Source organism: Sander lucioperca, chromosome 15, assembly GCF_008315115.2.
Source record: "Sander lucioperca isolate FBNREF2018 chromosome 15, SLUC_FBN_1.2, whole genome shotgun sequence".
NCBI classification, from domain to species: Eukaryota; Metazoa; Chordata; class Actinopteri; order Perciformes; family Percidae; genus Sander; species Sander lucioperca.
In genome coordinates, this window is record NC_050187.1 from 27484467 (window position 1) to 27510724 (window position 26258).

A 26258-nucleotide genomic window follows, 5' to 3' on the forward strand; every position below is an offset into this window, starting at 1 on the left:
CTGGCCATGTGTGTCTTTATTTGACATGAACAAAGGAGATGGGAAGAATGCAGGGGGTAAAATGAGTTTAAAATGGAATTGTGTGAGGTGAGGTGATCAAAGGAAGGTGGGGGGCAGGAGACAGAAGTGGGGGAGAAGTGGGATGGAAATGAATGGAAGCAAAAAAAGGTTGAAGTGGAGGAGATAGAAGAGAAAGTAGACAAGAAAATAAGGGAAATGGGAGGCTAGAAATTTGAAGGAAGGGAAGGAATGGTAAGTAAAGACACTGGGGGAGATTGTGGGATAAAAGAGCCAAATAGAAAAGTATAGAGGAGAGGAAGCATTAAGGAGGAAAGGAGGGAGCAAAGGGGAAGGACACAGGCAGTCATAAGAGCAAGTAACAAGAGCAAAATGGGAAAGGTAGGCACGGTGGAGGGGTGGAGGGAGAGAAGGATCAAGGGAAGTACAAGAAGAGAATAAAGGATTTGCAAAAGGATGAATAGCTATAAGAAAAGATGACATATAGGGATTGAGCATTTCAAGGGGAAGGGGGGATGATGAGGAACACAAGGAAATTATAAGCACATCAGCATATAATCAGGCAGGGGTGACCTGACCACCTAAAGAGAAACAGAGAGAGATTGAATGTCAATTAAATGCAACAGAAGAAAAAAAACTCAGAAAGGCAGAGAAGTGTGTGTGTGTGTGTGTGTGTGTGTGTGTGTTTTGTGTGTAGGTGACAGGCAGCAGAGAAGAGAGCTAATGAGACATAACGAAAGAAAGAGAGATTGGATGAAAACACACCCACAGAGAACAAAGTAAGGTTGGGAGAAAAAGAAAGAGAATCACTAAGTTGTAACATTATCGAGATGAAAGTGTGGAAAAAAAGAGCAAGTAATCTATAGAGAGGGGGAACTGGAGAGGTAGAAAGTATTTAAATGAGTTATTTCATGGTAGATCGTGTCCTGCAGAAACTATAACACTTAATTTTATCTTTATATTGAAATAAATAAACAAATACATACTACTTTTGAATTGAGTTTAATGGAAGGTTTTGGTTGTAGTTTGTTTCAGTTTTATGTTGAGGCCTCATCTATCCCTTTCTGAACAAATGAGCAATAACTGCCTGTGAGATCTGACTTAATAGTTATATAGGAACTAACAAGGCATCAAAAGTGGTAGAAAGAGACGGTGAGAAATAGAGAGAGGTTTGCAAACAGAGGAGAGTGAGACTTAGGTAAACAAGATGTTACCAAAAGAGGGAGAGTGAAAGAGGGATGTACAAACATCCTTGCTGGTGGGTTACCTTCATTCCTTTTGAGGGCAATCATCTTTTTTCACTTTCAAAATAGATTAGTGCTCTTGCATCATTCAATTCCTGATCCACTCAGGCTCTGATGATTGTAGTCCCAACTTCATTGGGCTAGAGTTAAACTTGCAACAAGCTTGACATTCAAGTAAATTCAACATTTTACCTCACCTGACCGTCATCCAGCTACCTTTCCCCTCTGGACATCGGTTCATTATCTATTTTTCTTTTTCTGCCAACCTATCTGAATGTCAGACACACTGTGTTATTCTTCACAGTGGTGGAGGACAGCATCACATTTTCACCTGCAGTGATGATGAGCTGGCCATGACTGGGGTTATAGTGCGTTCCATTTGTACGAGGAACTCGGATTCACCGAGTACCCCGAGATAAAAATCCAACATGGCTGCTCTGTGCGTCAACAGCATAGACAGTCAAATTAATGGACAAAGCAACGCCGTAGACTTGCAACGGAGAGCAGTGAAGTCTACTAGAAGCACTTTCCTGTGATGGATGAGTGTTACTGCGCAGCTTCCAACTGAGCTTGACAACATAGATGTGACGTGAGCAACCTGTCTGAATGTTGTAAGTCTTCTGGTAGCTGTGCCAAGAGAAATCTCAATCATTCCCAATCTTGCAGAGACGGAGAGAGTAGGTATATGTAAGGAGATAACATAGGCACAGGCTAATTATTGCTAACTAAAATGCTAGTTAACATTAGTAATTAAACTTAAACAGCTAATGTAAGTCGAAACTGCCTGCAAGCTTCTCCTGTACTATACGGTAATTTCTCTATTATGCGACAGAAAGTCGCGTGGTTATGACACAATCGTTAGCCTATTTTTACAAAAACGCCTGCTATGGGGCCATAACGTGAGATACAAGGTAATGGAGCCTTTTATATTACATTGTTGTGTTTCTTTAGAAATAAACAATGGACTTTGAGTCTTTAAACGCTTCAGATGTAAAGTTATTTGCTGTCAAAATGATGCCAAAATGAATGGCAGTCAATGGAATGCTAACGGCGGGTGATGGCTTATTAGCATCAAAATGGCTCCATAGTAGGTACGCTTTGCGGAGGCTGGCTTACCCCCTTGGTCAACTGTCGTGAAAGCTGTAGTAACATACAGTTTATTAGCACTTCTGTCTTATTTGTGTCTCACTAAATCAGTCGTACACGCAGTGCTGTCCATATTCTATCTGTGGACATGTTGTTACGCTGTTTGTATGCACAAAAAACAGCGTAATGCGTTGTTATAAACTGCCATTGCTAACAATGGCTAACCTAGCTAGAGCTGATAAAAACAATGAAAATCGGACTTGTAAATGGAACGCATTCAACTCGGGTGTGACTTCATTCCCAGCTTCGGCTTCCGATTTCCGAGGTAAATGGAACGCACTATTAGTCATCATTACTCACTCTGTCTGACACTGCAATGACACAGTGGCACACTGTTTGGACTCATATGAAAGGTCTTACTTAGTGCAGTTATATCCCTGTCAGGTTAGGTTTAGTTTAGTTTACTTGCATACAACATGAAGGGTATTAATGAAACATATCCTATTTTGAACAGAAATTCAGGAAACCCAGGTATGAGTCTATCACAGCTGGACAAACACATGTGGGTAACAAGCAATAAGCCTCTGGATAAGCAATTTCCACACCCCCTGCTTTGTTGTCAGGAACATAAGAATTTAGAAGATAAGTGAGCTAAAACTGATAAGAGGTTACCGTAAATGTAATATGTAAATGTTGCTCCTGCATTGCCGTCACTTATGGCGTTTTTCCATTACATGGTACCTGCTCGACTCGCCTCGACTCTACTCGGCTTTTTTGGTTTTCCATTATGAGAAAAAGTCCCTGGTACCTGCCAACAGGTACTTTTTTTAGTATCACCTCCATCGAGGTTCCAAGCGAGCTGAGGCAATACTAAAAGGTGACGTGAAAACCTGCAGACTACTGATTGGTCGGAGAGAATCATAACTAATCACTGCGTCATCATTGCTAGCGACAGACAGGGGTGTCCTGAACAAAGTCGCCGTTTTTAAATAGTTTAGCCAGCAGTGTTTTTCTTTTTGCTGCCTCCAGCTTCTTTTGAAACAAAATTTGTCTTCTGGCTGTGGCAACAACAACACACCTTCGACGTTCTATGTATGTGTCGCGTTAGGTCACGGCAGTTTCCTGCAGCGGCGCTATGACGACCAGCCGCGCTTGCCTCACGCATGAGGCGGTACTAAATCTGCAATGGAAAAAGGAGGACAGGGCAACGTGGCCGAGTCGAGTCGAGCCGGGCCGAGCCGAGTAGAGCTGCTACTAGCAGTGGGTAAGCGCCATTAATGAACAGCCCCTCTGAAGACAATATAAGGCTTGATTGGTGCTGTCGTCCTTGAAAGCAAGAACAAAGGTGGCTTTTCTCATGCTTCATGGTTTTCAGAGCCACATTCTTCACAAATTATACTTGTTTTTAAATATTTTTTTTTGGATTTGTTGTTTTGGTGGCTGGTTCAACAAGCAATATAAATTTAATCTGATGTGAAGGATACTTACAAAGTACAGACAATTGTTAGCTTCAATCCAAACAGACTTATTATTAATCCCCAGAAAACACCCAGTCAAACTGCAGTTGTTAGTATCTGCAACAAATGTTATGGTATGTGACAGGCATCTGTGCAGCATCACATAGAAAGTTAGAACATAAGCTAACACAGCACGGCACGGCTCTGGAAGGCAGCCTGAATACCCTGCAGTCATGCGAAAGCTGTTGCCAGTTAGATCAAATGAGAAATGTGTTTTTTTAAATGATTGCCATTCCCGTATTCATTTAACCAGCACACTGCACTTATTACACTTGTTGAATAATGTACGCTGATAAATAATTTACTGTGAGGTAAAAATAGCTTAAGTTTTAACTGTGGGCTCACAATTAGCGAAGAGTAAGAGTGAGTAACAGACAACAGAAGAACACACACACACACACACACACACACACACACTTTCATTGAATTATTCAAACACTCATAATAACACACAACGCTGCACCAGGCGATATTTTTAATGTAGTCATGGCCAAACCAGATCAATGCTGAACTCAAAGAGGACACAACATATTTGTCTTTCTGACTCACACAGCATAAACGTCTTTTGAAACATCCTGTTTGCGATGCATGGCTTAAATCCAACAGTTAATGGCCGCTGAGCTACCGGAGAGAATGTTTTACAGCTATCATCATTTCTGTTTAGCAGAAACACTTTCCATGTCCAATAGAAGCACTTTGTCCTCAGAAGACATACTGTGTCATTAGTCCGATCTCCTAAGATGAAATACTATCCTTTCCTCAACTCAGGACAGCACTTTTGAGCCAGCTGAAAGTTGTAATGTACAAAAATGAGGGTTCAAAATTGAGGATCCATCCCTGTAACATCCGTAACATTCACAACACATTTGACATTCAGTATAACATTCAGTATTTCAAACTATTCTAACTGTGGATTGAAAGGGTGGATTCATTAAGCAACTTCTATTGATGTAGCTAGCAATCAGTTATGGAATGGCCTCTTTGTACCAAAACAATATCCTTGAGAAAAATGGAAAACAGTGTTCCCTTTTGAGACACAGTTATGTTGGAGAGACATTTAATCCATGTATTTCCCACCAACCTTTTCCATTTCAGGAAGGATAATGAAATTAACTGAACTCATCTGCAGATCCATAAGTATAAGGTCAAAATTTTACTATTTCTCTTTTCCTGATGTATTGAAAATGTGTTTAAAATCGTCCTCTATGGATTCCATTACTGCTTCTGTTTTTCCTGACAGGAGGAAGATTGGATCTTTTAGAGGTAAAAATGTATTGGATAATTTGTCAATCCATTTTGTACATTCATGGTCCCCTGATGATGAACCCTACACTTCGCTTCTCTTTCTGCACCATGAGGTTGACATTTGTGGTTTTTAAGTGAAATGTCTGGAGAACCATTGTATTAAGGCTGTCACCCCCAAACTTTGCCTCCCCCACCCAAAAGAAAAATTGATTGGGGCTGATTGGGGTGTCAGATTAGAAAACACGGAGTCATTTTTAAGTGTCTTTTTCGTATTGGCTGTTTTGGCCTACCGCCAGGCTGAGGTGGGTGTGGCTTACCTGTGTCAGAGTTTACAAAAACGGAAGTTAAGGACAGACTGGCAGACAGTCAATGAATCCTCTTTTCCCCTATTAAGTTGTGTATGTCCGCGTCTTAAATGTCTACAAATGAACTATCAACCGTGTGTCAACGTTGCACCAAGGACTGAGCTGGTCGAAGACGGAACAAGCGGCGCCCGGGCGGAGGACAAAGGTAGGCCATCCTTACTTTCAGCCTGGGGGGCTAGCCTTTAGTTTCTGTAGTTTCATATTCAATAGTAAACCAAACTCTGGAAGCCGTAGACAAATAACAATATCACGCTATCCCAGAGTGTGGTTATGCCGTGACATAAATTGGAGGACTTGTTGATTATATGAATTGCCATAAAATTTGGAAGTGAAATTCATAGTGCCCAGACAATGAAGCCTATAAGCCTTTAGTGATCGTTTAAATTTGATCTTGCACCATTACCATTATCATATTTTCACTTTGTTCAATAGTTATGTTTATGACCAAATACCTGCAAAACTAATGACTTTGTGTTTAGTGCTAATTGTATGAATGCTGATTCAGCAGCATCTGCGCTATGCAGCAGCCGCACCGAACTGCAGTCTGCAGACGTTTACTACTGTGGTGCCGCGATGTGTGCCGAATGGATGCCGCTCGCTTTCCACTGTTGTGCCACTGTTGTAACACCTACAACTTTCATACAATATGGCTATTATTAAACTTAAAATATATCATATTAATTAGAACATTTATCACTTTACCACAATTCCTACAACTTTATTTTCTTCTTAGACATTTTAACCAGCAATCCAGTTTAGCTTTAGCATTAGCTTTTAAAAAAAACTTTTAATTATTCCACATCCTTTTACATTATAGTGGTGTTATTCAACTTGGCAATGAAATTCATACTATTAAAACCATTCCCGCTTTTCCAACTATTCTCACTACTTCAACTTCTTACGGATTTAACTATTAATCCAGTTTAGTTTTTGTTATTTAGCTATTCAGCATTCACACGCATTTTCTGCAGGAAATGCATTATCTAGTTAGCAAATGTAAGCATGCTAACACACTGAACTAAGATGGTTAACATGGCAAACATAACTGCTAAACATCAACAAGTTGATATTAAACATGCTGATGTTAGCATTTTGCTCAAAGCACGGTGATCCACTTAAAGTACACCCTCACAGAGTTGCCAGCACGGCTGTAGACTCTAAGTCTTGTTTTACAGGACAGGACAAATGATCTCCATTATTACTACAAATTGTTTCATGTCTTCAGGTAATGTGACTGCAGTGGGAACTGAGACAACACTCATTAAATCTGCCTCTCTCTGTATCGACTTTATCCAAACTGTCAGCAACCTTCTGTTTTTTATTCTTATATGTTCATAGCATCATCATCATAGCTTTATTTGTATAGCGCCTTTCATACACAGAGTGCAGCTCAAAGCGCTTTACATCCAAAACATTCAACACAACTCTCGCAGGAGCACATTTAAAGCACGCAAACAGTATATTTGCACTGTTGCACTGGTATTTTGCTTATTAGTTGACTGAATAATAATAATAATCACATACATAACATAACATAGCAGGGACAGATACAGCATGACATGAAGGAGAGGAGAGGGAAAAAAAAGCAACTCTCAGACTATCCTCATAAAGATAAGAACAGTGTGGGAACAGGAAAAAACACCTCAGCACATAGGCACACAAGCAGTACATTTGCACTGCTGAACATAACATAACATAACATAAATGTACAGTTGCACATTTAGCGGCGAAGGCGTGGGACTGGGGAGGGGGTAGGTTGGGGGAGTTTGGCCTGCTGAGAAACGCACAGCCCGGCAGTCCCACTAGTGTCCCAGTCCGCAGAATGTTATAGCGATAACACAGCACGTTGCCGTGGTGACACCCTTGAACAGTCCAGAACCGATACGACAATCAGCAGGCAGTGGGGAAGACGGGGGAGGAACCAAGAGAGTCTCGCTTGCAGAGCCCCAACAGGGTGACTGTTTGTTCCAAGAAACGGCCTTGGCAAGGCCGTTCAGGATAAGGGAGCCGAAAGATTAAATTTGTTTTGTCTACACGAATGGCTGCTCTAATTTAGACATACATTCTATTGTTCAACTGTTCAACTGTTCAACTGGTCAATTTTTCTTTCCAAATCCATGACCTTCCTCATGATGGTATCCAAGCCGCGGGTCATTACCATGTTGTTTTCCATCACGCGATTAATAGTTCCAGTTTGCGAACTGATCGCTTTTTCGACAGCTTCAGTCAGGCCAGGCAGCTTCCTTGGGCTTTGGACAGCTACCAAAGTCTTTCCAATTTTTCGATAAACCAGAGCGAAGCATCCTCCAATCAGCAACATTCCAGTTATCAGGGTTCCAAATAGGTAGATATCCTCAACGTCCTCCACGGAAAGAGCAGAGAGACACACGACACGCCGTTTCTCCCAGCCGTCCATCGTATACCCCTCAGCAAACGTCCCGTCAGGACATGCTGGCTCACCCGAACCAGTGCTCCTCCTCGAGAATACAGTGTCAATTGCGTTGAGAGACCAGTTAATCAATTCCATGATTTTTAGGTATTTGTAGAGCCTTGCAGGGAGAGTCTCTAAAAAGTTAACAACAGACAACACAAGACAAGATAGCAAGCAGGGTAGGCCTGGGAGGGAGAGGGAGAAAAAAAGCGACCGCCTTCGCTGAGAGCTGGAAAAGAAAAGCTCTCAGCGAAGTTAAGTGAGTGTTGTATTTTGAGAGCAAAGATTAACCGGTTTTTAACATTAACTGTTTGTTTGCGCAAACCTAGCCAATAAAGCTGATTCTGATTCTGATTCTGATCTTGAATGATAGGATGAAAATGAACCAACGGCTCGTCTGACAAATTAATCTTTATTCTCAGCAGCAGAAGGGTGATCCTCAATAGCCTGTAATGTAGGCAAGGATATCACGCATGCCTCTTATGTAGCCACTGGGGCTAACTTTACGGGAAAGCTCTACTTGCAGTGTCACGTTACATAAACTCTCTCATCCTCCATTTTCTCTCAGCTTGACTGCTTCTAACCCTTAAGCAATCCCACAACACTAAGCTCTGATATTTTCCCCGGGCTGCTGCAAAAACCTTCCAAGGGGTTGTTGGAAGTCTTCACTAAAAAAATATAAAAAAATATGTGCAGGCATAGTTTTCCTTTGATAACACTACTGCTATATTGTCCAAATCAAGATATATAATTGCAGCCTTTTTTTCTTTTTAACAACTTTAGCAACTTCCTAAAAAACATGCATGTTGTAGAATCTACAGAGGAGGATTTTGAAAGCCATTTCTTGGCAGCAACGTTAAGGTTTGCTTGAAGTGTAAGGCCTTGACCTTACTGCACACTGGTGTGTCAGGCTCATTAGTGAGTTCTGTGAATTGAATTATCCATGGGAAAGCCAATGAAGTGCAGAGGTTGGGCTTCAGGAAGAAGTAAAGGGGAGGAAGAGATGAACAATAAAATAATGAACAGGAAAGATAACAAAAATAAGAGATGGCTACAGAAAAGACTAAAGAGAGATGTTTTTGTTGTGCAAAAATCATTGTGCAAAAATCTCCTCCAGTATTCTTTCACTGAGAATCTCCAAGAAAACAGGTGGGCGTTCAGAGCCTTGCTTAGAGGCACCTGTGTATTCGAAAATATTTTTATCTATTTTTATTTGGAACATATTTGTCCCTCTCATAGTAAACAGTGTAATGAGTAAGCTCTGGCCTGCAGTGGTAACCAGGCTGAGAAGAGTTAGCAGGCTGATACAAGTGATACAGTGCTGAGCTGAGGGCATCACAGCCAAACATTAAAGTTACTTTGAACTCCTGTAACTTTAATTCTCTTTGACATGGAGAGATGTAGCTGTGAGGCACAACATGTACAATACGATTAAGATCAGTGAACCACAACTACCATAAAATAATAATGTTATCTTCTCTCTGCCCGTCTGTCTGTCTGTCAACTTGGCTGGAAGCACTGGTTTTCCCTACTCAAGGTCAGGGACAGTGAAAGCTCATTGGACCACCAGCAACATTTTCAGTCAATGGAGACCAGTAATGTGCTTTCTCACACACGGAGGACTGGACTGTGCAAATTACACATTTGTTTATTTTGCCACATTTGCAAAAGTGCTGAGCTTACATCACTTTTTTTTCTTACAGGCAGTTGTAACTCATGGATTTGAAAGTGTCTCCATCTCAGCGAGAATTATTTCTAAAACATTTGTATACAAAGGAAAAGGTTGACTGTTTCCTCAGCTTTCCATCAGGAAGCTGCTCAAAAAACCCACTTTCTTCCACTTTGTAGATTTCATCTGATTTATCAAGTGGAAAACATGTATGACAACAACAATGAATGTACATTCGGCCGTGGATACCACATGACAATGTTGCTTTACATGGAGATGTTTGCCCTTGGTGGAGGTCCTTGTAAACTGGATTTATGATGACAACACATCTGCAAAAATGCCTCAGTACCAGTTATACCATCACATGCCACTTTGGTACTTCAGGATAATTTTGGTTTAATGAAACTTGTGTCTTGGTTTTGTAGCTAAGGCCATCATTTCTTTTGGATATTATGAAATTGTATTCAATAAAGTAATCTGGAAGCACTGCGACGTGGCTATAATATGTGAAAAACATGAGCAATTGAATAATCAGACAGGTTGTAATCAACTGGTTATGATTCTCAACTGTTTAGCCAGTAAAACCAAACGTAAGCATACCTGTTACATCGGTAATAATCCCTCAGTGCAAAGTGTGTAAGTATGTAAATTGAACCAGCAAATTGGTCTGTGAACTGTGATGGATGTTTACCACTTTTTGAATTGATTTTCAGGTTTCATCTACAGTATATCTTTATTTTTCTTATAGGAGATATTGTTAAATGGATATGCAGTAGAGCATATATAACTGTTGCCATGCATGTAACATGCATAAGCTTTTGTTGTATAACAAACTGAATGGCTCTTCCCTCTCTGCTGTCTGTATCTCTGCCTTCTTCTCTTGTCTACATCGATGACAAGTGTTGTAATTACAGTCATGTTCTGACTCCATCTACAGTTTCACAGAGGAGCTCTGACAGCTGAGCAGGACTTTGACACTCCGTCGGCGCTAATGCTTTACAGCCTATCACTTAAAGAGACACCGGGGCGGAGACAAAGCCGGCTGAGGGTGTGTAGTCAGGGTGTGTAGTTATTTGTGCAGAGAATGTACTTCAGAGGAGCATGTATTGTTTTGTTTTTTAGCATGTTACAGGCACACTGGCAGTTGGAGACTTTAGTGCCTTGCTCAAAGTGGATGCCTCCCATCATAGGGGTTTTTAACAACAACATATTCATCAACAGTCTCAACCTTCTGAGTCAGCATTAACACATGGGACCACTGCTGAGAGGATTTACAGCCTCTTCACTGAGTTTTACATTGCGTTACATTGTGCTATTGGCTCGTATTGGACAGGAAATCGACTTGAACGCTTAACGGCATAAAAGGAGGCTGCTATAGCAGTGAAAACAGGAAAAAGTGAGAGTGAAAGTTCACTTGTGAGCTTGGAAACAGTAGTTGACAAAACAATCTCACCACAAGCTCCATTTAAACAAGGTTCTGGTGCTTTCAATTGTAGATCATCTTCAACCAACCTATTGTAATCTGTAATTGTTTTATGTGTGAACTATGTATTGCAACTGTATATATTATTACTACAATATGTTCAATAATTTTTATATGTATTGTAATTTTACATGGCATGTAATCAGGGCGTCATTGGAAATGAGAGCTTGCTCTTATTGGCCCTCCCTTAATAAAAAAAAAAAAAAAAAAAAAATATATATATATATATATATATATATATATATATATATATATATATATAAATTTAGCGTCTACAATAGGATCACAAACTCAAAACAGCTAAGAAATGGACCTTGTGTGATTTTGCTTTGTCAGAACCTGGAACCGTGCCAAGAGTATGCAATCAACATACTAAATGCAGAGGTTTAGACTTTTGTTAGTTGACCTAATCTTATCGTTTTCAGCTCTTAGTCTTACCTGCTTCAGAAAGCAAGTAGAGCTCCAAGTTGCTCCACTTTTCAATAGAAAGCAGTAATGTTTTTATTGCACTTCATTAGCCTGGTTTTGGACCTCTATATCACCCTCCATATCTCTGATATGTTCAGCCAATCAAAAAGGTCTGGTGATGTTGTAGTTGACTGCTTGACAAACAATCAACAAATAAGAGCTTTGTAGGTAGGATTAAAATTTGTTATCTTTTGTATTTATCAAGATACCTATGTCTGTATAGCGACAGATACAACACTTGCAACATATTGGTTTGGGCAAAACAAAACAGTTCCCCTACAGGACATGACTAACATAAGCACGACGTCAGGCTGAATGATTAAGTGAAATGAGATGGCAATTTAATCTGATTATCAAAATAAAACTTCTGACAAAGAAAAATGTAGAAACAGATCCATATTGTTTGTATTATTTAACTGACTTTTAAACAAATGAAGAAACCTCCAGTATAATTATGCCATTACCAATGAAAACAATATTTATTTCCTTGAGACTGAGATCAGTCTGAAGTTGAATTATTTTATCATTATTCTAATACCGTAAGTTATTTTCATGATGATGAATCTTCCGCCTCTAACCAAACCCCTGCATTCACTGTCTTTCTGTATTCATTTTAAATTAAACCTGCTGCTTTGCATAACAGTAGAAATTCCACTCTCACAGGTATTAAACCTTGGCTTTAAGGGTGGCCTCGGACTGAGGCTCCAGCTCCGGTATGTTTTCATATCTTATTTTCATAACACAATGCAAATACAATTTCATTGTTGGACAAGGGAAACAGTTTTGGATGTTCTTGACTCTGCTCAGGGGAAATTATGTCATGATGCTGTAACAGTGCCCAGCAGCTCATTCACTTAACTAAATAAACATCCACAAAACACACACACACACACACGGTAGACTGTCTTTTCCCTCTCTTTCTCTTACATGCACGCACAAACACACATGCACACCCACACACACACACACACACACACACACACACACACACAGATATGCAGCTATCACCATTAATCATTTATGGTCTAAGCTATTTTAACCGACAGAACAGCAAACAGCACACTGCAGGGAAGGCGCCTATCGTGCCATCTGCTGAAGCTTCATGGATGCCATAAAACATCTCAAACTAACATTAAGGTGATAAACCTTCTTGGTTCCCTTTCACACTCACACTCACACAAGCACACACACACACACACACACACACACACACACACACACACACACACACACACACACACACACACACACACATACACACACACACACACAAACTGCCTTTCCAGTTTCTCCTTTTCAGATGGAACAAATTTGACCTTTGAGCCATTTTCAGCTCTGCCACAGTTCAGTGCAGCATGATAATGGCAAGATGTTCTTTACTTTTGTGAAACACACACACACACACACACACACACACACACACACACACACACACACACACACACACACAATTAGTTACCTCCTGTATGCACATACTGTATACTGACACAAGGATTGATATACACATATGAAGACGAGGGAGACAGTTACAATACACACACACACACACACCTTTTAATTCGAGATATTTTGTAGATTATAATGAAACCTTCTCCATCCCCCAATTGCTGGTGAACCCAGATCACCACACACACTTACATGCATGTACACTCAAACACACTCACATGGTTTAGTTCTTCTAATATCTTGTTCATTTGATGGCATATATGGTCTCTTTTCCTGGTTTTATGACTTAATGGCACCGGATGCCTGAGTGATCCACAACCCGTCCAATCAACTGTAACAGTGATTTAGAAAGGCTATCACCAGGTGCTATGCACACACATGCACGCAAGCACACACATACACTGCGCACCATGTCCTCAGGGATAGACCTGTGCATAAATCTCTTCTTCCCTCCCCATCAGTTTTAATGGATTTAATCGAGGGTTATACTGTAAGTGCTACCTACTGTATTGAGGCCCTCGATCAAAGATTTCTTGTTACATACACTGAAAAACTTTCAAAAAATAATTATTTAAACTAAATAGCAAAAATAAGTTAATTGCATTACTTTTCATTGGTCCAGCTCTGACAAACATACCTTAAGCTGGCATTTGAATTTTCCTCACTTTATGTTTTAGGAAAATAAACAATAACGATATTGTAGCTATTGTACACATTTCTTTCCATTTCTCAATTCGACATATTTTTTGAAAACAATGGCTAGCTGCCTCCTCTCACCTCTACACCAAGCTAACATATCCAGTCAACAGTACGAATTATTTTTAAGTTTCTAGATTGTTACCTCTTTAGTCTCTGACTTTTTATTTTGTTCCCTTGTATCAGTATGTACTGTACTGGTACACTGTTAGCACAAAGAATGACGCTTTAGGTTGCAGGCCATAATTAAAGCATTGCAAAATGATCTTACTTGAAAGCAAACAAAATAATAAAACAAACTAGTTTTGTAAAGGTTAAAGCTCTTTGGGCTAAGAACAAGTCCTGTAATGGTGCTAGTCATTACCCATGAATCATTGCCTTTGTGGGATGGATTATCCCATCATGTTTAAGAAGGAGGAGGGCAGAAGTTATAGTCAGAGAGAAATACATTTTAAGTCCTGAGTGTGTGGGAACCATTAGCCGTAGCGCCATGTTATTATGTGCCTGTCACCTCAATGATAAGTGGCGCTATTGTGGGCAGCACTGCACTGTATATGTGGAATTTATATAGAACTATTATAGGAGAGGCAGAACATCAGGTTTTTTAAGCCTTGTATTATTAAAGTCTGATCTTTTTATGTCTAATCTATTCACATTGTCTATCAAACCAGTTAACCATGTCTATATAAAATCCCAGCCACACTACCCTATAGAAAAAAGTAAATTGGCTATTTTCCTATAGGTCAGTTATGGTGTGTGTGTGTGTGTGTGTGTAAGTAAGTAAGTAAGTAATTTATTTGATATACCACCTTTCACAGACAGAGTCACAAAGTGCTTCACACAAAACACATTTGATTAAAATTAGGGCTGGCAATTGATTAACAAATGTAATCTAATTAATTACATACTCTGTGATTAATTAATCGAAATTAATTGCATACATAATTAACGGTGCCTGAACCGATACTTTTTGAGAAAGTAAAAAAAGAAAAGAAAAAAAAAGGGTACTAAACAACAGTCAGTGACATTAAAGAACGGCTTGTTTATTGCTAAGGCCATATGGTCAAAATTAAATGATTTAATAATAATGTATAACAATAATAATATTTCACTAGTAAATTGCTGTTGAACGACAAAAACAACCACCAGATGGGAAAAGGACATTTACAATAACTTCAAATGCACCACGAGGGTGTAGTTTACCAGTTTCATTGAACGCACCGTCTGTGTTGTTTTTCCGAAGGCAGCTGCAGATTGTTACATACCGGTGTTGAATCCTCTACAGTAAAACACAGTCAAACTTTACACCGTTTAGCGTTAGCTGTCAGCATTTTAACCATGTTTAATCCAGCTACTAGCTAGAAGAGCAGACATATCAGTGGAACCAGATTTCGGTAGCCAGGGTTGGCAGGAAGAAGACTTTCAATTAATTAAATGTTCCAGTTAATGATCCAGGCAGCACATTCTCGTCTCCCTCCTTCATTTTACAGTCGAATGGTGGCTAGAACGGCTCCGGGTCAAACGTCAATATGGAATGGATTAATCTGCGTTATTTTTTCTCAGATTAATTAATCGAAATTAATGCGTTATTTTGACAGCCCTAATTAAAATACAATAGGATCCAAAACAGAAAATAAACAAGCAACAACAAATGCAATTCCAATGAGGATTAAAAGAATAAAACCCAAAATTATAAACATTAGACAAATGCCAGTTGAAACAAGTATGTTTTCAGTTGCTTTCTAAAAGCGTCAACCGAGACTGCAGAACTTAAGTTAACAGGAAGGGCATTCCACAAGGTCGGAGCTACCACTTCAAAGGAACGATCACCTTTAGTCTTTAAACGAGTGCGTGGGACCACCAGTAGTCCCTGGTTAGAAGATCTGTGAGTTAGTGATGTACGGATGGAGCAGGTCAGAGATATAAACAGGCGCCGGTCCATGCAATGCTTTATATGTAAGAACTAGAACCTTAAATTGGATCCTGAACTTAATTGGAAGCCAATGTAACATGGATAACACAGGAGGGATGTGTGACATCCTGGTGGACCTGGTCAACAGCCTAGCAGCAGAATTCTGCACTAGTTGTAGACGGTCCTGGGATGACTTGCTAAGAATAAAATGGAGTTGCAGTAATCAAGCCGTGATGAAACAAAACCATGAATGATCATCTCAAGTTCATCTTGCAAAACCACGGTCCTAAGTTTAGCAATGTTTCTCAGTTGAAAGAAATATGTGCGGGTCAGTGACCTGATATGTTGGTCAAGAAACATATTCTGATCTAATATAACACCAAGGTTTGGACTGTACCACTGAAGAAAGGGACCCCAAAAGATTAACAACTTTGGAGGCTGTAGTATCCGGAGCAACAATAAGGACTTTGGTCTTATCTTCATTAAGCTGCAAGAAATTGTTTGCCAACCAATCCTTAATGGAGGACAAACAATTGAGCAGTGCTGACACTTTGTTAGTTTCCTCCGGCTTAAAAGAGACATACAGCTGGATGTCATCAGCGTAGAAATGATAACGTATATCTCCAAATTGCCTAATTATGTGGCCTAGGGGAAGCATATACAGTGTAAATAAAATTGGACCTAATCATTAGATCATTGGATACTCTAAGAAGAGCGGTTTCTGTAGAGTGTTTCTGACGGAAGCCCTTGAAATGTGTCTAGTATGTTGTGAGTGGCTAAAACAGCAGAGAGCTGATTAGCTACAACTTCTTCTAAAATTTTCTAGATAAAAGGCATTTTGGAGATTGGCCTATAGTTTGTGGGAATTAAGGGATCCAGATTTGTTTTCTTTAAAAGTGGCTGAACCACTGCATGTTTAAAATACAATGGGACACAGCCGGTTTGCAGAGAGCAGTTGATTATAGAAAGTGTGTGTGTGTGTGTGTGTGTGTGTGTGTGTGTGTGTGTGTATGATGTATCCAAGCCAATAAGACCTTTTTCACATTACCATTAATATCTCTCACTTATTATCAAATTATCTGCATTAAAGGAACTTGAAAACTTCTAGAAAAGAGAAATTCACAGAAATTTTAATTAGTTCTACTTTCAAGGATCAATATAGCCTATCCTAATTTGCATAAAAACATGGTTTCCACTAGCCAAGTGAAGTAATTATGTGTCAACTTTTAAACATTTATTATACTTTTTGATTAAAAGATTTTGCCTCTAAACAGTGGCAAAACAGAAAAAAATGTCTGTCAAAATCTGTACTCAGTATAACTAATGTACAATATATATATATATATATATATAAAAAACAGCTTTTTCACCCTTTCAATGTTGTCATTTCATTTTGTACGACCAGGACATTTTGAGTGGTTATTAAGCATGACAGCTCAAAAAATGTGCTTTAATTCTGCCGGATGAAGCCCTTGCTGTGCAAGTGTTCTTTTGTCTGCATAAATCCACTTGTGCAAATTCATGTGTGAGCCCGCTGTTGTTAATGAGTGTATTCTGGTCAGACCAGGGGAAAGATGTTCTGTATAATTAAACGTGAAATCCACCGTCACGCTTCACTGATGGTCGGCAAGGATGATGACAGATGATAATCAAATAAGCAGTGCAGGAAAAAAAAGATTTGATAGATATTTAAAATGGCAGGGCATACAGTGTTAGGCTATAGATGGAGGGGTAGGGACAGTGAAAACAAAGAGATTAAAGAAAATGACTTGTTTTCTCTTAAATGCCAACTGTGGATTTTCATGGACTCATGGACCTCAGAGGATGTATCCAACGGTGATCCCCTAACAGGTTGACATTTTGGGCTTTAACTGAAGTGTCTTGACAACTATGAGATTGATTGCCTTGTTATTTGGTACAGATATCCATGATGCTCAGAGGATGATCCTTCATGACTTTGGTGATCCCCTGACTTCTCCTCTATCCTATACATAAAATTTGACATGCACATTCATGTTGGTGTCAGGATTAATTGCAATAACTTTGCTGATCTCTTCACTTTTCGTCTAGTCCCATCATCAGGTACAAAAGTACAACCTTGTCTTTGGTTTATGATCAAATACCTGCAAAACTGATGCCATAATTGTCAGCCTCAGCTGTACTTTGTTTTAGTGTCAATTAGCAAATGTTAACACGTTAAACTAGATGGAGAACATGGTAAACATTATACCTGCTAATTATCAGCATGTTAGCATTGTCATTGTGAGCATGTTAGCATGCTCAGGTTAGCATTTAGCTAAAAGCACTGCTGTGCCTATAAGTACAGCAACACAGAGCCGCTAGCATGGCTGTATAGACTCTTAATCCTATAAGTATGTCACACATCTATGTTCTGTTTCTGGATAATGCATCAACAAGCTGATGAAGCAGTCACAACATGAAAAAAAAAAGATCAGCTGGTCACCGGGCCTTTGCCTTTCGCGCACCCTCCCTCTGGAATGGTCTCCCATCCAACGTTAGGGAGGCAGGCTCAGTGGATATTTTAAAATCAAGACTTAAAACATTTCTTTATTCAAAGTATTATGGACATGTTTAAAATCCATAACTTTTGAACCATTGTTTTTTTTTATCATTATATATGATATATATATATATATATATATAACAATTTAAACCTGTGATATTCCATTTATATTCCTTTTTGTGTTGTTGATTTTATATTTTATATTTAATTCCGCCTTTTATATTTATTAAATTGTAAATTTTCAATTTCTGTTGTGAAGTGTTCTGAGATCATGGTCCATGGTGATAATTCACTATAAATAACAATAAATTGAAATTGAATGAGGAACAATAGCAGTACACTCACATATATGTAAGCCAATAGAATGTATCAATCGGTTCTATTGCTTTGATTTTTCTATAAAAAAAATATTTTTAAATTTTAAATTTCTGATTTTGTATTGTTGTTCTCCAGCAATCGTGCCTGTAACTTGACATATTGCAGATAGGTGAGCTGTGAAATAGTAATTTTCCCCTTCCTCATTATTGCCTCATGGTTTTGATGGAGAGAAAAAAACGCTGTGAGAGAGACGAGGATTGAACTCTGTATCTCAAATTTTCCACAGACTATTCCAGGATTTTATTGCATTTCCTCTTCACATAATAATACACAAGATGTGCCAGGTGAAGCCATCTTTTATTTATTTCTTAATTTATTTTTTACTGCATTTCTGCTTTACTGGCCTTATGTCTGCTCGTTAAAGCTTTAAATTAAATGGACACCACGCTGCATTTTATGAGAAACCATTGCTTTAATTAATCAAAACAACCATAAAGAAGATCACTGAATCAGCAATTGAAGGGTGTTACATGCATATTGTGTGTGTGTGTGTGTGTGTGTGTGTGTGTGTGTGTGTGTGTGTGTGTGTTTGTGTGTCTGTTGTTGACTGCATGAACAAATTAGTAAAAACTAGGTAACTGCTTCTAGATTTAGGCATGATGCAATAACAGAAATCCCTAATCAGATGGATATAAAGTAGGCTAGTCTCGCATTGCCAGACCTTCCTCCACAGTGCTGCAAAGGAGGGTCTGGCTAGTCCACACAGCATTCTGGGAGAAAAACATGCTCTGATTTATTGGCATTTCTTTAAACCAATCACAATCATCTTGGGAGGCGCTAATTGCAGACAGAGCAACGGTGCCCCTGCAAAATAGCCTCGGGAAGGAACTTGTTTTGGTGGAACATGTGTACGTTCAAAAGTTGAACAAAAGCAACAGAAACCCCACCAGAGTTTAAAATGCCAACACAAAGGCAGCGGAAGGTAATGGACATCCGGCCCAAATGAGGGACATCGGGCAGAATTTCCGGCGGCACCTGAACAATACCGGAAATGAAACGAAATAAAAATAGACTAAAAGTAGGCTAACTACATAACCTGTATGTATCAAAGATGTTTCCTTACAGTCGTTCTACTGAACAGGAATAAGATCAAAGTGAAAGGGTAACTACCGTTTCTTTCAACCTGGACCCTATTTTCCTATGTTTTTGTGTCTAAGTGACTGATGGGAACAACAATCTTTGACATTGGTGCAGTATTAAGCAAGATCACTGCAGTCGGCATCAGCAAAACAAGCTACAATGTAAGTTAATAGGGAAATTGTCCAGCTTGTATTTACCTTCACAAAAGTCAGATTAATATTCTAAGTGTCTGACAAGATTATGGAAAGGATCCCTCCAGAGATAGACATTTAAATAGGGTCCATGTTGAAAAAAAAGAAAAAGAAAAATGAATACTGTTCTACTAATGTTGCGAGATCAGTGCATAAGGAACATGTTTTGTTTCTCTCTCTCTCTCGCTCTCTCTCTCTCTCTCTCTCTCTCTCTCTCTCTCTCTCTCTCCATCATTATGATACCAAACATTCTACGTCCTTGGCAAATGTGAAATTGTTACAAAAATAAATTTCGAAGGATTAGGATTTGATTGAACTTGGCTCAGTGCATGGACTGCAGATTTACCGGGAAGATGCAGGTTTAATGCTGGGTGACTGACTCCAGAACCCTTCTTACAGTAGCATTACATATACACAAACACACAGGCATACTTCAACACAGTCGCACAAAATGAGAAACGAGAACATCCAACACACACATGCATCCAACGGCACACCTGAAGACACACACATACTTAGATAATATAGGGCTGAGGTTAAACCAGTGTTGAACAACTCGTTTAAAATGAGTTCTTCTCCCCGGATTTTTGGCAAGAGCTGTGGTTAAATATTTGTTTTTCTGGAGGCTGATAGATCTCAGTAGTGAACTGACATTTTACTGATAAACTGTTTAACCCTCTGGGGACAAAAGACACTACGGTGCATCCAAACGATGTTTGACAAAACTCCTAATTAAAAAAAGTGATGTTACAAAATTTCATTTCAGACGTTCATTTACTATTTTAATCATATACATATAACCTAAGACTTTCTGCTTTAGCGCCAACTTATCTCTTTACACATTGCTCTAGAAAAAAATGTGGGTGTCACTATACGGAAAGCTGAGTTTGTTCTGAACATTTTGATATGAAACACGTGGATCAGTTATATGCAAATACCTTAAAAAGGTAAATTTAAGAAGACATGTGAAAATGCCATTATACATCAGGGGATTAACTGTGATGTGATTCATGAAATCAGAACTTGCTGGTCTTTCCACCAGCACCTAGCACCATGAAACAGGAGACCTCCGAGTTAAAGTGCTGATTTTCAGAACTGCTGTAGAAAATGTGCATTCATCTACTTCTATATATATCTGTCAGTGTGTTAAGAGCATATGGGACATCTTGCCATTTTCATGCTGTAATGCACTAGGTGATAGAGCAGCAACATTGCTCCGAGGTCTTATCTTATTTCCATCTGTCCAATAAAAAGTACCAGTCAGGTCAATGAGAACGACAAGAGGATTAAAGTAGTTAAAGAGAAAAGAAATTAAGAAAAGAAAGCAGAACTAAGAAAACTGTGCACGCGTGTCTCTTAGAGAGAAAATAGGTGTCTAGTTAAAGGCAAATTAAATGCAGTGAATCTAGGCTAGCATATTTGACTTTAGAGATTCGCCCTACATCCTTGTCCTTGCTGACTGCCGACATCATAATAACTATTTTACACTAATAGACTTTACACTGATCTTGCTAACACTAAAGCTCCATCCCCATTAATTTTAGATAAACTTGGCTCTTACAGGTACATCCTACTGTACCAATGCAACCCTTTCCCACTTCAACACTGTTTACCTAGCCTGGTTGACAGTGTTGTGCTTGAACGCGTTCATTGAACGATAGTTCATGAACTCGTTCATATTTTGGGCGAACGTGAACTAAACGTACTGTATTACTTCATTCTAGTGTCTATGAACGGCACGCTCTCTCAGTTTAACTTCGTTCAATAGGGTGCCAGATTTCTTAGAGCCATCCAGGCGAAAACCCGGCTAAAACACACCGTAAACAGGCCTTAATATGTAGCGGAAAAAACACCCAATCTGGCAACGCCAGCTACCTGTTTCGCACCGCCGCATGCGTCATCTAAACAAAAAGCAGCATGGAGGCGACAGCAGCATGGAGGCGACGAAGCAGCAAGGAGGCGTCGTATGATCATTTAAACAAGTTTTATGACAAGGTCATTGAGGATGGGAAAAATCTTAAATTTCTGTGCAAACTTTGCCCACCGTCTTTCAAAAAGAAAATCCGCACTTCAGTCACATCCACAGCAACCCTGAAACGGCACATTGAACTGAAGCAACATATGGAAAAAAAAAGAGCTATTAACTAGTTCATTTTTGGAACTGTGTACTTAGTTCCATATTTTGAAGTATGAACTATGAACTGAACTAGTTCATTTTAAAATTTGTGAACTGAACTTTGAACTAGTTCATGTAGAAAGTGAACTTTCCCAACACTGCTGGTTGACACCAGACCCTTCTCAGTTGTAACTGAGAGTGGGTCTGGGAAAGGTTCATTCACAGCCCATTTCCAAAGGGGCGTCACCAATGGATGCTGCTCAAATGCCTCTGGGCGCAATTGGATAATCCTTCAACCAATCAGACCGACGATCCGGGGTGACGTAGCAGCGACAGCGGCATCAACGGGTTGCTGCCATAGACATATATAAAATGGACCAACAGATCCCGTTGCTCTGGACGGAGACCAGTGAAGGATATTAGAAGCACTTTTCCGGTGATGGCTGAGCGTTACTGCGCAGCCTCCAACTGAGAGAGACAACGTAAATGTGACGTGAGCAACCTTTTGAAAGTTGTAAGTCTTCTCGTAGCTGTGCCAAAAGAAATCTAAATCATTCCGAATCTTGCAGAGATGGAGAGTGTAGGTATATGTAAGGAAATAACATAGGCACAGGCTAATTATTGCTAACTAAAATGCTAGTTAACATTGGTAATTAAACTTAAACAGCGAATGTAAGTCAAACTGCCTGCGAGCTCCTCCTGTACTATACGGTAATTCCTCTACTATGCGACAGTAAGTTGCAGGGTTATGACACAATCGTTATTTTTACAACAACGTCTGCCACCGAGCCATAATGTGAGATACAAGGTAACGGAGCCTTTTATACATTGTCGTCTTTCTTTAGAAATAAACAATGGACAAATAGAGTCTTTAAACGCTTCAGATGTAAAGTTATTCGCTGTCAAAGTGGCGCAAAAGTGAATGGCAGTCAATGGAATGCTAATGGGAGGTGATGGCTTGGTAGCATCAAAATGGCACCATAGGAGTTATGCGTTCCGGGGAGAGGCGTACCCCCTTGGTTGCTGCGCTTCGGTGGCCGTCATATTGAATGTAAACAAAAAGCTGCTTGCCATCGCTGTGCTATCGTCATTGTTTAAAGCCCGCCTCAACGGTTGTGATTGGTGCCTCGATTTGGAAAAATTGGAAATGGACTTGAATGGGCTATTGGCCAGACTGACTTGCAGAGCAAATCTCAAATTTCCCGGAAGTTCGTCAGGGTTTTCCCAGGCTACTGTTTACCTATTCTTACTGAAAACACATTGCCCACTGTCTTTCCTATTGTTTGTGTTAGGAGAATAAGCTTTCAGTGAGACAGAATCGTAGGCTACTTTTGGTGCAGATTTAGTAATCATTCTTGTGAGAATTTTGTGTTCATGTGCTGTGTGATTCACACAGGAAGCAGAACAAATCTAGCGGTCTATGATTAGACCACGACGCTTTATACCCATAGGGCTCAATATCCTGGCACAGTGAGATTCATTCACTGGAGAGGCTGCACTGTTTGTATGTGTGTTTGTGTGTGTGTTGTACTTTTATTCTGGTGGTAACAACATTGGTTATTTATGTATTTTTTTTCTTTGACCTTACCAAGAGAAAAGCAAAGGCCATTTTAGAAAAATAAGGCAATTTCCTTGCTTCATTTATGGTAGTTAAGGGTAGGATTAAGTTTTATCATATAACATTGCTTTAAAGAAATTAATGCAAACTGCACACCAATCAAACATCAGCTTTGGAAGCGTTTAGGTGCTGGAGTAAATTTATACGGGCAACAGGCTGGACCCTTGGCAGAGAACATGTTCAAAACCTGCCACCAAGACACACACAAGAAGATGTGAAATATGCTACTGAGACCCTAACATTGCTCAGGGACAGTAATTTTAAGAGAGGGGAAGTATTTTAAGAGAATGATGTTAGTATATGCCAGTACACCTTAAAGCTGCACTAATCACTATTTTTATGCTAAAATGTATCAAATTACTTGAGCAATGTGATATGAGAAAGATTGTAGTAAAAAAAAAAAATTTTTTCAACTTTTCACTCCCCCTCCTAACAGATAGTGCATATTGGAGTTACAATCACAAGGTGGCCAGATATACGACTCAAAAAGAATGCTAATGTTGCTAACAAATTCACCATAACAACATTACAAGGTATGTCAGCATTATTAATGCAGCTTTAAAATACAGTTTACCTAAAACTTTAGCTGTGATGGTCGGAGCTTAGATTAGAGTAACAGATTGTCGACACAGTGTGCTTTTAAGTTGCATTTTTCAGACATCCACCTCATGCTCATCAAATGAGATACACTTCTGTTGTAATAAGTTGTCTACACAGGTCGGATAATGGCTTGCATTTCACTTGCGCTCTATGCACAACCTTGACCCACTGCGTCTTTCTAGGTTGGAAGTCTATTAACCTGCAGTTACAAAGATTGTGTACTGGTCTGTGATTGTAGCCAAAACTAAGGACTGAAGCTGCTGCTGCGCTGCTGACGAGCTCTACTAGTATGTAGTTTGTGTTGATAAGGTGTTGGAATTCGTTGAATGGCAGCAGGTGCTTTGCAATGACCGCACACACACACACACACACACACACACACACACACACACACACACACACACACACACACACACACACACACACACACACACACACACAGCAGGTCAATTGCAAAGGTGCCCACAGCTGACTGATGACCATGTCTTTGAAAATTTAAGTTTCCCTTGAAATCAAATTGAAGCATCAGTCACCATGCCTGAGCTCATCCTTCTTTGTCTGGCTCCCTTTCTTTCTCTCTCTCTTTCTGTCCATCACGTCCTCCTCACCTCATTTCATTTTCATTCTTCTCTTCCTCCCTGCAGGACCATCTTTAACTTAATTTGTCTTCACTCCACCCCTCTTTCTTAGTGGCTTCCTTCCTCCCTCCTTCCTTTCTGTTTTTGCTCCTTTATTACTGTATGTTCCATCGCCTCTTCACTCACTCAAATTCCCGTCCTTCATTGACTACCCTTTTTCCATCTAGCCGTCAAAATCCTCCTCCATCCCTTTCTCCATCTTCTTTGTTTTTGCATATTTTTCTTTTTCTCTCCCTGCTCCATCTCCTCCATCCCTCCTCCCTTGTTGCATCCTTCTCAAAGGGAGTAAACAGGCCCATCTATCACCTACCTGGTTGCTTATGGATGCCGGGATCTGGAACTCAACTTTTTATTATATTTTTCTCTCAGCATTTTTACAGTCATTTGTCTAAATGCCAGCCATACAGCTTTGAAAGAGAACTGGAGATACATACCTGCTGTGTGCCTAATGACATCAAGTTGAATGTGTCTGTGGTTGTTGAATCAATTTGGTGTATGTGAGCCATAAGTGGCTCTATTAGTCGTCAACATTCAGCTAAAACAAACATCACCTTTAATTTCTTGTTTAGCTCGGTGAAGCTGCTCTGTAGTGGTTGTTGGGGGATCATCTGCCTCAAACATACAGTTTATAGCTGTGGGCTTTCTCTGCCTTGTGTGTGTGTGTGTGTTCTTGTTTAACTATATTCGTGGGATCCAAAAACCAGGAATACAGTATACTTGTGGGGTCCGGACAGCTTTGTGGAGCCAAAATGCTGGACCCCACAACTTCAAAGGGCTGTTTGAGGGTTAAGACTTGGTTTTAGGATTAGGGTTAGAATTAGGTTATGGTTATGGTTAGGGTTAGGGTTAAGTTTAGGCATTTAGTTGTGATGGTTAAGGTTAGGGTAAGGGGCTAGGGAATGCATTATGTCAATGACGGGTCCCCACAAAGATAGTGAAATGCACTAATTGTGTGTGTGTGTGTGTGTGTGTGTGTGTGTGTGTGTGTGTGTGTGTGTGTGTGTTCCATGTTTGCTTAGTGCCATAGAAATTCAAGCCACATGGATTCACTGTCTTGATTTTATCCCAGCGTCTTGACTTTTCAGAGAGTCAGAACTAGCTAAGGATTTTTAGCTGCTATTTGATGTTTTTTGTGACTTCAAATGCAAGATTATCTTTTTGAGAGAGACAGACAGGAAAGGCAGGAGGCGAGAGAGGGGATGGCATGCAACAAAAGGCCCTACCCGGTGAGCTACCAGGATGCCCCATCAAATACTTATATATACTTATATTATATTATTATATATATATATATATATATATATATATATATATATATATATATATACTTATTAGTATATATAGACATGGAAGAAATGTGATTATAAATGAAGTTTTCTGTACTTTTTAAAAAAAGTATTCTCAAGGCATGATGGGAAGCCCTCTGTGCCAGATGCATGGCTGAAAAAATTCTTTTTAAGGGGAAAGTGGGAGGAGTAAGCAAACAATTGATAAAGTTTCGAATTGGGACACCACTACAATTAACACAAACAT

The 26258-nt window shown here is 39.6% G+C and overlaps 1 long non-coding RNA gene across 2 annotated transcripts; it reads left to right on the top strand.

Annotated features, from left to right (window-relative positions):
• The first annotated feature begins 3945 nt into the window (after positions 1-3945).
• LOC116061719 lies at positions 3946-21878 on the top strand. 2 transcript variants are annotated; one of them, XR_004107790.2, is made up of 3 exons: positions 6452-6461; positions 7906-7910; positions 21539-21878. It is a non-coding gene; the product is annotated as an uncharacterized LOC116061719 (long non-coding RNA). The 2 variants fall into 2 exon arrangements; XR_004895275.1 differs by lacking the exons at positions 6452-6461; positions 7906-7910 and adding an exon at positions 3946-3956.
• Positions 21879-26258: the final 4380 nt, after the last annotated feature.